The sequence below is a fragment of the Ovis aries genome, chromosome 10, assembly GCF_016772045.2.
Source record: "Ovis aries strain OAR_USU_Benz2616 breed Rambouillet chromosome 10, ARS-UI_Ramb_v3.0, whole genome shotgun sequence".
NCBI lineage: Eukaryota > Metazoa > Chordata > Mammalia > Artiodactyla > Bovidae > Ovis > Ovis aries.
The window spans coordinates 26,810,317-26,823,066 of NC_056063.1; the positions used below are offsets into that span (position 1 = coordinate 26,810,317).

General features: G+C 38.3%; 1 long non-coding RNA gene across 6 annotated transcripts in view; it reads left to right on the top strand.

Annotated features, from left to right (window-relative positions):
- The window catches only part of LOC132657297 (uncharacterized), a 209,085-nt gene that overhangs the window by 81,407 nt on the left and 114,928 nt on the right, over window positions 1-12,750 (top strand). Inside the window, exon 5 of one of the 6 annotated variants that reach the window (XR_009595229.1) lies at window positions 631-924. The exons of the other annotated variants lie outside the window; for them this stretch is intronic. This is a non-coding gene — a long non-coding RNA (uncharacterized LOC132657297). Of the gene's footprint in view, window positions 1-630; window positions 925-12,750 lie in introns of those variants that run through there. 6 annotated transcript variants of the gene reach the window in all.

Sequence of the window (12,750 nt, forward strand, 5' to 3'; positions counted from 1 at the left end):
ACATGAATTTGAGCAAACTCTGGATAATAATGAAGGATTAGAGGAGCCTGGTGTGCTGCAGTCCATGGAACCACAAAGAGTTGACTTAGTGACTGAACAACAAAAATGTCTGAAGTACCTCAATCCCAAGGGAAATTTATGGAACAGTTTACTTGCCCATCTTTTACAGAAGAAAAAAAAATAAGATGCAGAATGTATACCAGCCTTTCATCTCCCGCCACCTGGCCCCTTTGGATGGACCTACTGTCTGTGTGACCATGCTCCCCCTGGCTGCAGGTATTGGGTCAAGGTGAACCCCTGGCTCAAGATTGGTCCACTTATTGCTTGCCAATGACCAGAGACATGAGTGGATGGTCTGGCCTGAAAAGATGAGCTGCGACCATCTGATATTCTTTGGGCAGGTAACCAGCAAATCCAGCAGAGAGTCACTAACTTAAGGATCTATAGGCTTAAAGAGGAAGCTGTCCATTATGATTGTGTTTAAGATGGATAGAGAAGCTGAACAATACGAAGGAGAATGACAGAGGTGTTCTAAGATGCACAGAAATGGTGAGAGAAATGAAGATTAAAAAAGTGACTGCTGGGACTTTGGTGGTGGTCCAAAGGCTAAGACTTGTGCTCCCATTGCAGGGTCCCAGTTCAATCCCTGGTCAGGGAACTAGATTCCCACATGCTGCAACTAAGAGTTCGCATGCAAGGCAACTAAAGATCCTGCATGTTGCAATGAAGATCAAAGATCCTGCTGCCACAACTAAGACCTGGCGCACCCACATAATAAGTAAATAAAAATGAAAAAAACAACAACAACAGCAACAAAGAAAGTTACCTTGGAGTCAGCCCGTCTTCTGGCCTCTGGTTGGGTGTGTTTTCTTGGTTTCCTATGATACTTCACTGAATTTAAAATAAATTCTCTTCCTTTCTTAAGATAGATGGAATGATTTTTTTTATTTGTAATAGTGTTAAGTGGAAGAGAAAGTTTATTGCTGGAGATTATCCGCCTAATGAAGTGAAGTCACTCAGTCATGTCTGACTCTTTGCGATCCCATGGACTGTAGCCTCCCAGGTTCCTCTGTCCATGGGATTTTCCAGGTAAGAGTACTGGAGTGGGTTGCCATTTCCTTCTCCAGGGGATCTTCCCAACCCAAGGACTGAACCCAGGTCTCCCGCATTGTAGGCAGATGCTTTACCATCTGAGCCATCAGGAAAGCCCTATCTGCCTAATAATTGGATCTAAAATCAGGCCTGCATGACCTTTCAGATTCTCCTATCTCAAAGCTCCTTATTTTCTCCCAAGAAACTTTTTCAGCATTTTCTAGGATCCTTCTGAAAATCTCAAAGAATAGGTCAGATTTTTGTGGATTCCAAGCACTATAACATCCCATTAATAGAGAGAGCTCAGAGCAACCTTCAAATTAAACCATGTAGGCAGTCACCTACTTTGTTAATGAACATTGCCATTTCATTTTATTGGTTTAAGGTAAGTATAATTTAGATCAATGCCTTGAAGAAACACTGTAAAATTATCACTTGGAGAGCCTCTCATTCTCTTTCAAGAGCAGACTCTATCTTCACTGTAACAAGTGTGCTTTTTCTAGAGAGACTGTGCCTGCAGTAACTATTCATGTATAACATCATAGGCTGCTGTATCACTTTTGTTGTAATGTAATCCAGCTTGTATTTATTCTGCTTTACAATTAACCTGGGGAAACAAAGAGCAGTTGAACTATTGGAATGAATTAAGCCTATAAGAATTTTTTATCTTAAGAAATTTATTCTGAAATGTACTTCTTTAGAATTCTGATGTATTCGAATCAAAGATTTGAGAATACTAAAGTCATTGTCAGTTATCACCAGGGAATGCATTTAGAAATATTTTTCAGTTGGGTGATCACAAAAGAAATTTGACATACATTTAAAAAGCTGTCAGTTTATCATTTTGTAGTTATCGCCAAGGATAAAATACATCCTAATTTTAAATGGCTGATTTTGTTATAGAAATCAATTTTGTCATTGTCTTTTGGGTATTGCAAATACAAAGACTGTATTAAAGTCAAAGATTTATATAGTCCTTATAGAATTCTAAGATAAACCAGATTTGTGAATTTGTATGACACAAACATTAGATACGTGTCTATGGAGTATGTAGATGATTGGTAGGATTGCTCTAAGTCCTTAGTCACCTCCCATATCTTTCCATCCATCTTTCTGAAAATGAAATGGACTATGACCATCATCTATTGTGTAGGAATGATTTAGGAATCATAGTGACTGCATTCTCCAGTGTGCACATGGGGAGTTTCTTCTTGGATATTTAAAAGCATTAACTTTCAATATATTAAATGTAATTTTATCTGAATTAAAAAAAAGAAAAAGAACCAGAAGCAAAACTTAAGGATTTTCTCTACTTTAGAGAAATGTTTTCTCTTCTTCCTAAGAAGTTGTACTGTTTCCTCAAAGTTTCATCTGGCCTCTGGTTCAAGATATTCCTGGTCTAAATCAAGATATATCCAGGTCTAAATATTCCTTTATTCACATCTCTAAGTAAATTGCACAGAGTGCTAATTAAAATACATAAAAGGGAATAGAGTAATGATTAGCTGTGAAGAAGGTGATGTAGGCTGGGTCATCAAAATACTAAGCAATTTGGCAGAGGATTTCTGAAAGAGTGAAAATGATGGGATTATTCTGAGGAATAAATTGGACAGGAGGGCATCTCATCTCACGCGTGCACTGAGGTCATCAGTGGAGAGTTATCCCTTGTAAGGAAGTATGGTTCCTCACTGAGAGTCTTGGAAACAAGCATGCAGACAGAATGAAAGGTGCCAGGAAGGACCCACTGAAATGACGAGTGGAAAGGACATCTTCAAAACAGGTGTGCTAGTCTTCCCTCGTCCATCCTTCCTACTTTCCTCCATCATCAATATGCAGAGTTCCTGATCTCATGTTTATCCTCAGACTAAATTCCAAGACCTGTACATCAAAGACATTAATAGCTCTGTTGAGGTGTAGGGTTGGTTTTGGCACAAAGGATGTAGCCCTTACCATTTTAGCTTGATCAGAGAGGTTGGGGGTTGGGTGTGGTCCAAGTATAAGTGTCTGTTCTATCTTCAAGCACCTCCATGAAAGACTTGCTTGCAGCCAGCCTCCCATTAAAGGAAACAGACCTTTGTACTTGCAGGGATATGCCATTCCAGCTACCTTCATTCATAAATATGAATAGATGTCTCAGGACTGTCAGATATTTGGGTAAATAAATAGCACAAGAAGCAGCAGCAAAAACAAGTGGCCTAAAAAGAAACTGATGAATTTTGGACAGCAAATAATTTTAAAAATAATTTACTTGATAATCATTTAACAAATGTTTCCTAAAAATCCAGTGTGTTCCAGAAACTGTTATAGGCACTTGGGCGTATCAGTGAATTAAACAAAGATCTAGACTTCATGAAGCTTACATTCTAGCAGGATAATTTATGTATGATTTCATTTATTAAAAATAAATAATAAACAAAAGGAATATGTAATGCATGTAAGATGGTAAAGATGCAAATAGAACACATAAAATAGTGTAAAAGGGATAAAAGTATTGTGATGGGGCAGAGTGAGTTGTGATTTTAAATAGAGTAGTTAGAGCAGGCATTATTGGGAAGATGCCATTTGAGCAAAGAATTGAAACTGGTAAGAGAATCAGCCAAGATTCCAGAGCTTTTTAGGAGGAGGGGACAATCAGTGCAAAGACCCTAACACAGGAGTTCATCTAGTATCCTTTCAGATAAGCAAGGATGCTTCACTTCTGGGTGCAGCAAAGGACTGAGGCAGACTAATAGGAGAGGAGGGAAATAACCCAGTCCAGCCCTTGTAAGGCCTTATAGGCTTTTACTCTGAATGAAATAGAAAGCCCTTGCAGAAAAAAGAGCAAAGAAGTTACATGATCTGACTTCACATTTAAAAGGATCATGATGGCTGCTATGGGGATGGCAGGGCTGAAAACAGTTCAGAGCTGTTGCTGAAATCCAGGGAAGACATGATGATGAGTGGGACTAGGGTGTTAGCAGTGGGGATAGTGGGAAGTGACTTATTAGAGTATGTTTTGGAGGTAGAGAAGGCAAAGAAAAATCATACCCTTCTTTAACGGCTACAGTGACCTGATAGAAGAAGTCCAAGCTCAGTTACCAGATGACATGAACCAATAGAACAATGAGAAAAACTTTTATCAAAAAGTAATGAAAATCTTCACAGAGAGGCAATAAGATCATAGGAAGGACATTTATGGGCATTAAAAAAAAAACTCTGTAATTTTTCCAAAACTAAAAATGAACTGAAGGGAGAGGGACAAAAAATAACGAACTGAAAAAAAATAATTTGCTGCTGAGAGATACATAGAAGATAAACAAAGGAACTATCTTACTCTGCAGAGAAAAATAAAATAAAAATTAGGATAGATTTGAAAGATAGGTTCAGGAAGCTTAACTTGTGAATATAAAGAAGCCCAAATGGTGGAAAATATCTAGATTGAAAGGCAGAGCAAAAAATTAATTTGTACAGAAAAATTTCCTTAAGATTATAAAAAGGTGGAAAAAAGGCTTGACATCATATATTGAAAGGATTTACAAGACCTGGGCACACCAAGACTTATTCTAATGAAGTTTCTGAATTTCAGGAGTCATTAGAAAATCTTTTAGTTCTAGATTCAAGGAAAATTACTCACAGAGAAAGGGCAGTTAGCATCAGATTTCCATTTGCTACAGTGAAACCTGAAAGATAATCTTTTGGGAGAATTAGACTGTGATCTAAGCTTTAAATATATTGATAAGATATTGCTCATCTTACAGAGCCACTAAAGGACATGAACACTATCTGAAGAAAACTCTTAGGAAAGAAAACTGCCAACAAGGAAAATAGAATGAATTTCACTCAGTTGTTTTTCAGTCACTAAGTTGTGCCTGATTCTCTGCAACTTCATGAATTGCAGGATGCCAAGTACACGAGTCCTTCACCATCTCCTAGAATTCATCCAACTTCCTGTCCATTGAGTCAGTGATGCTATCTAACCATCTCATCCTCCACCACCCTCTTCACCTTTTGCCTTCAGTCTTTCCCAGCATCAGGGTCTTTACCAGTGAGTCAGCTCTTCACATCAGGTGGCCATAGTATTGAGCTTCAGCTTTGGCATCAGTCCTTCCAATGAATTTTCAGGTTGATTTCACTCAATAGATTATGTAATGAAGAAAAATTGGAAGATATTAGTAATTATGATGAATATAAATATTTCTTTTAACAAGAATAAAATAAAGTCAATTGACTGTCTACCTATCTATCCGTCTACCTCAATGGTTATCTACCTATCTACCTACATCAATGGATACTGATCATATTACTGAAAAATGACAATGCAAGTGCTAAGTAAACTTTAAAATGGAAAATACATGTAATAGAAGACTAAATGACAGCCTTCAGCTGAGATTCTGAACTATTTTGGCAAAATCCAGAAAGATGTTGAGTGCAGGGCTAAGGAAAATGGGCTAGAGGTGGGAGGTAAAGGCAATCTCAAGTTTTATTTCCAGAGTTGGGAGAATGTTGGTAAACACTTTGATGGAAGTAATAGTTGTTGCATTTTTATGTCATCAGTTCAGTTTAGTTCAGTACAGTCACTCAGTTGTGCCCGACTCTTTGCGACCCCATGAATCACAGCACACTAGGCCTCCCTGTCCATCACCAACTCCCGGAGTTCACTCAGAGTCACATCCATCGAGTCAGTGATACCATCCAGCCATCTCATCCTCTGTCGTCCCCTTCTCCTCCTGCCCCCAATCCCTCCCAGCATCAAAGTCTTCTCCAATGAGTCAACTCTTCGCATGAAGTGGCCAAAGTACTGGAGTTTCAGCTTTAGCATCATTCCTTCCAAAGAAATCCCCGGGTTGATCTCCTTTAGAATGGACTGGTTGGATCTCCTTGCAGTCCAAGGGACTCTCAAGAGTCTTCTCCAACACCACAGTTCAAAAGCATCAATTCTTCATCGCTCAGCTTTCTTTACAGTCCAACTCTCACATCCATACATGACTACTGGAGAAACCATAGCCTTGACTAGACAGACCTTAGTCGGCAAAGTAATGTCTCTGCTTTTGAATATGCTATCTAGGTTGCTCATAACTTTTCTTCCAAGGAGTAAGCGTCTTTTAATTTCATGGCTGCAATCACCATCTGCAGTGATTTTGGAGCCCCAAAAATAAAGTCTAACACTGCTTCCACTGTTTCCCCATCTATTTCCCATGGAGTGATGGGACTGGATGCCATGATCTTCATTTTCTGAATGTTGAGCTTTAAGCCAACTTTTTCACTCTCCTCTTTCACTTTCATCAAGAGGCTTTTTAGTTCCTCTTCACTTTCTGCCATAAGGGTGGTGTCATCTGCATATCTGAGGTTATTGATATTTCTCCCGGCAATCTTGATTCCAGCTTGTGCTTCTTCCAGCCCAGTGTTTCTCATGATGTACTCTGCATAGAAGTTAAATAAGCAGGGTGACAATATACAGCCTTGACATACTCCTTTTCCTATTTGGAACCAGTCTGTTGTTCCATGTCCAGTTCTAACTGTTGCTTCCTGGCCTGCATACAGATTTCTCAAGAAGCAGGTCAGGTGGTCTGGTATTCCCATCTCTTTCAGAATTTTCCACAGTGTATTGTGATCCACACAGTCAAAGGCATTGGTATAGTCAATAAAGCAGAAATAGATGTTTTTCTGGAACTCTCTTGCTTTTTCCATGATCCAGCGGATGTTGGCAATTTGATCTCTGGTTCCTCTGCCTTTTCTAAAACCAGCTTGCACTTCAGGAAGTTCACGGTTCACATAATGCTGAACCCTGGCTTGGAGAATTTTGAGCATTACTTTACTCTATGTGAGATGAGTACAATTGTGCAGTAGTTTGAGCATTCTTTGGCACTGCCTTTCTAAAGCATAGGAGAATTTACAAATTAATGTTAGTAGGTAGAGGGGGGATAAAAATAACTGAAGCAGACCATAAATGTAACAGTGAATGAAAGAAAATCACACAGGATAAAAGTAAAAACATAAAGAAGATAGAAGGTAAAATGAACTATATTACTTTTCAAGATAAGTCTGAACAAACTGAATTTACCTATCAAGAAACAGAGAGCAATAAGTTGGGATGGAACAATAAATCCAGGTATATGTTGTTTTTAAAGAATCTGCCTAAGTCAAAGTGACCAAGAAAAGTCAAATCTAAAATCTCATTTTTAAAAACATATATAATATCCCTTGCCTTTCAGTGCACCAAAGGTTTGAGCTTAACAGAATTCCCTTTAGCTGTTCAAGACACCTGAGCAGTTTCCATTTGAAGAGGAATTCTGAGTACTAAATCTTCCTTGGGAATTCTAAACGATCTGATCAAAGGGTACATGAACTGAACTGATAATTAGCCAGAGTTCCTACAGGTGAGAAAAGCAAAGAAGAGTTAAACTATCTCATTTTTGTGAAAACCTTCGTTGTCAGTGTGTTCCACTAAAAGAGAAGATTCTGCTCTGGGCTTCCACCTTCATATATTTTTCAGTATGATCAGATTCAGATGAGGTTTTGGAATTTGTGATTTTTGTAAGCTCCCTGGTGATTCAGAAATGCAGTTGGGTTTAGAAATGATTCCTCTAGGCTCAGATGCAACCTGTGTTAGTGTTATATGATACAGTGAATATAGAACAAAAACAGCACCGGCTTGAATTGTACTCAAAATTACTTATATGTGAGTAATCTTGACAATCCCTGAATACGGCCTTTGGTTGAAGAGGGACTCTGGGTGTCTTTGGCCTGACAGTTGACAAGGTACCTATACCAATAGGATCAGGCAGCCCTTAAGGTCAGAAAAGACTACTTCAGTTTCAGATAATCACTGTTAGCAGGTAGAAAACCTCTATACCATATTGATTAAATTAATTTTTCTTGCTCAATGGCAAAATTCTAAAATCAGGAAATATGTGTCACAAGTTAGTATTTGCTATCTATGCTAGCCAAATGAATGCTGACAGGTTTCTCTATTGAAGGAACCATTGCTACTTCTCAGTGAGTTTCTTGACATGCTATATAAAAATGCATTTTAATTATGTTTCTTTCTTTGGTCTTTGCCCTCTCAGGCTTTTTACAAAAAACAGCAGGAACCTCTACAACATTTGATGTTGTTTTTCAGATGCAATCCAAAAACTAGTTTGTTTGCCAGCATGCAGTAGTGTTACAAAATTATACTTAGACTATCCAGGGATATTTTGGGGGGAACGATCTATAGTCTAGCTGTCATTTAGTTTCAGGCTTAGAGTAATGGAAGGGGATAAAGTAATGCATAACTTCTTCCTGTCCACAATTTTCTCCACACTGAGGTCTTGTGCTTCTAACAATGACTATAAAACCCTGCCTTGTGAGTCCTTCAATGTCAAAAATTCTGTAACCTTCTCAAACAGCAGTTCTCCAAACTTTTGTGCCTGCTTCATACTTTTGATAACTAGACTTTTTCTCAGGCACAGTTAAGAGATTTACATATTCAAAATGGGATATTTGCAAGGTGTTACCTTAGTTATTTATTGTTCTCACAGAGCTCAATCTTAGCATCAAAAATAGTAGGACAACCAGATATTATGTGCCTTCTGATATGCAATATGAAATTCACAGCATCACCTACAAAGTATTCTTGCCAAAAATGCTTAACTGAAACTAATCAAGCTTTTAGCTCTTAACTTCCAGTTTATAGAAAATACAAAGGAAAGGAAACAGGAGTAAAATGATACTGTATCCACACTCCCTGTAGTCCATCATATAACAGTGTTTTTCCCTGCAGCTTCAAAGTCCTCCACCTTATGTCTGTTCATTGTACTTTACTGGCAAAACCTTGCTTTGGTTAAATCTAACATTCCGTTCTCTCAGCCAACTGCATGAGCAACAGTTTATGGCTGATAGAAAGCACACAGCTCTGCTGACTGGTATCATTTTGAATCTCTTACCACAAACCTCAAGTGAGCCCTCGGGACTCCTTGGCAATTTCAGTGTCCTCAAACCTCCTAAACCACTTTCCTCTTCCTCACTCACAACTGATCAGCTCACTTCTCATTTTACTGAGAAAATGAAAGCAGTCATTAAGAATTTCCTTGCCTACCCACCACAGAATCTGTTCTTCTACTTTCAGCTTTCCCATAAATTCAGTCTTTCCTTTTCAAGGGTGAATAAACTTATTGTGCTCCTAGGTAAAGCTAACTCCTCCCTTTCGGCCCCAGTCAGCACATAGGGACATTTTCCCCTGCAACTTTCCCTGTTTTATTTTTAATCTTCCAAATTTCCCTATAAGTTGGATTAGCATCAAGAAGACTGTAATATTTTTATCCATTAGTCCTGTTGGTCTGTTAATTCACACTATAGCAAATTTCTAGAGAAGGCCTTGTGTAAATCCAGTCTATCAGCTTCTTCACTTCAGTTCAGTCGCTCAGTTGTGTCTGACTCTTTGCGATCCCATGAATCGCAGCACAGCAGGCCTCCCTGTCCATCACCAACTCCCGGAGTTTACCCAAACTCACGTCCATCGAGTCGGTGATGCCATCCAGCCAACTCATCCTCTGTTGTCCCCTTCTCCTCCTGCCCCCAGTCCCTCCCAGCATCAGGGTCTTTTCCAATGAGTCAGCTCTTCACATGAGGTGGCCAAAGTATTGGAGTTTCAGCTTCAGGATCAGTCCTTCCAATGAACACCTAGGACTGATCTCCTTTAGAATGGACTGGTTAGATCTTCTTGCAGTCCAAGGGACTCTCAAGAGTCTTCTCCAACACCACAGTTCAAAAGCATCAATTCTTCCGTGCTCAGCTTTCTTCACACTGACCTGCCTCTGGAGAAACCTATATTCAGGTCAAGAAGCAATAGTTAGAATTGTACGTGGAACAACAGACTGGTTCCAAATAGGAAAAGGAGTACGTCAAGGCTGTATATTGTCACCCTGCTTATTTAACTTCTATGTAGAGTACATCATGAGAAACACTGGCCTGGAAGAAGCACAAGCTGGAATCAAGATTGCCGGGGGAAACATCAATCACCTCAGATATGCAGATGACACCACCCTTATGGCAGAAAGTGAAGAGGAACTAAAAATCCTTTTGAGGAAAGTGAAAGAGGAGAGTGAAAAAGTTGGCTTAAAGCTCAACATTCAGAAAATGAAGATCATGGCACCTGGTCCCATCACTTCATGGGAAATAGATGGGGAAACAGTGGAAGCAGTGTCAGACTTTATTTTTGGGTGCTCCAAAATCACTGCAGATGGTGATTGCAGCCATGAAATTAAAAGACACTTAGTCCTTGGAAGGAAAGTTATGACCAACCGAGATAGCATATTAAAAAGCAGAGATATTTCTTTGCCAACAAAAGTCCATCTAGTCAAGGCTATGGTGTTTCCAGTGGTCATGTATGGATGTGAGAGTTCAGCTTCTTAACCTCCTATTTTTCCTACGTCATCCCTGCCCCTCAAATTAAAGAGACCAGTATAGTGAACATCTACACCCCTACTGCTCAGCTTTAGTAGTAAAATGTTACAAACACACTTAGAGCTTTTCTTTTCTCTCTTCTGGATCACAGTTCCCACCCCTGAACCCAGAGGTAGCTCATGTGGCACCAGGATAACTGGGATACTCATTTCCTCTGCTGCAGGAAACATAGTTGATAATGGTCTTAGATGATTTTCTTCTGAATTTACTGCTGTATTAATTCCCCCGGGGTGCTCCCAGTAATGACTGTACATGGTGGGGACACAGATTCAGGCTTGTTTCTCTTTGTTGCAAAATTTCCATAAAAGGTGACTGGCTTAAGGACTCCTTATCGGCCTTGCCACGACATTCTTAACGTCCCTGGTGCAGGTGAATCTCTCTCACCTGATCCTTCTTCATTTCCTGTCTCCTTTCGCAGGTACCAATCTTGCTTTGGAGTGGGAGGGTTTTCCTGATACTCCTGCTTCTTCTCCTTCATCCTTCACAGCCATTTTCCCTAAAAGGTTTTTGACATCTAGTCCTATCTTGAAATACCAAAGTACCACAGACACTATCCTGATTTTTGGTGTTCATTATTTTCATGTCTGTTTGTCTTTCTGTCATATGTATATATATATATATATATATATATATATATATATATATACATATACACACACACACATACTTTCTTAAAAGCCGTTTTATTGAGAGATACAATTCACATCCCATCCAATTCACCCATTTAAAGTATACTTATATATTATTGTTTTAGGTTATTAATCTTTGTACATAGCTTTTACAGCTTGCTTTTTTCACAATGATATTTGTTTAAGATTTTCTATGTTATATAGCTGATAATTCATTTTTACTGCTGTATTAATATATTATGTAAATATATTATAATTTACTCATTCATTAACCTGTTAATGCATATCTATATTGATTCCAAATTATTGCTCTTGTAATATTGTAATGAAGACTCTTTTATCTGTCTCCATTGTATACTCCTATAGCTTCTCTGTGATATACAGGAGTTAAATGCTGAGTCATAGTGTATGTGCATCTTTGATTTGACAAGGTGTTGTCAAATTGATCTCCAAAGCTGTCGTTTCAGTTTGTACTCTTACTAGCAGAAAATGAGACATCGTGGTTCTCTACATTCTTGTCATCTATTGATTTGTCAGATTTTTTGGTTTTGGTAATATAATGGATGAAAAGTATCTTGCATGTGTGCTAAGTCACTTAGTGTCTGACTCTTTGTGACCCTGCGGATTGTAGCCTACCAAGCTCCTCTGTCGATGGGATGCTCTGGGCAAGAATACTGGAGTATGCTGCCATGCCCTCCTATGGGGGATCTTCCCAACCCAGGGATTAAACCCGTGTCTCTTATGTCTTCTTCATTGGTAGGCAGGTTCTTTGCCACTAGCACCACTTGGAAAGCCCAAAAAGTACCTTAGTATGGTTTTAATATGCTTTTCCCTGATTGCTAGTGAGATAGAGCATATCTTATATATTTACTGGCACTATGAGTGTCCTTTTTTGACATATCTATTTATTAATAATACATTTGTCCATTTTTCTACTAGGCTGTTTGTCTTATCAACATTGGAATTCTTTTATATATTATGACTATAAATGTTTTGTCAGTTATATTCATTGCAAATATATTATTCCAGGCTGTGACATGTCTTTTCACTTTTTTACAGTAACTTTTGAATCACAGAAATATACAATTTTAATGTGATCAAATATTTCAATCTTTTTCTTTTAGCTCGTCTTTGTCTCTCCCCTTTCTTTTGGTATGTCTAATTCCAGAAATTCTACTCTATCTTGACATCATAAATATATTCTCACAATTTATTCCAGAGGATTTAAAATGTGCCTTTCACATTTAGGGTTTCAGTGTATCTGGAATTGATTTTTGTGTATTGTTACATAACAATTCAATTCATTTTTTCCTATTCGAATAACAACCCAGTATTGTATGTTGAGTAGTCTGTTCTTTCCTTGCTGATCAGAATGCCGTATATCAAGTATCCATATATTTGGATATGTTTATGAGATCTTTATTCTGTTTTATTGATCTATTTGTCTGTTCTAGCACCATTATCACACCTTTTAAAAATTATTATGGTTTTATGAGTCTTGCCATCTGTTTTTCTTCAAAACTGCCTTGACTCTTCTTGATTTTTGCATATCCATAGAAGTTTAAAATCAGCTTGTGATATTCCATGAGAAACACTATTGAGAATT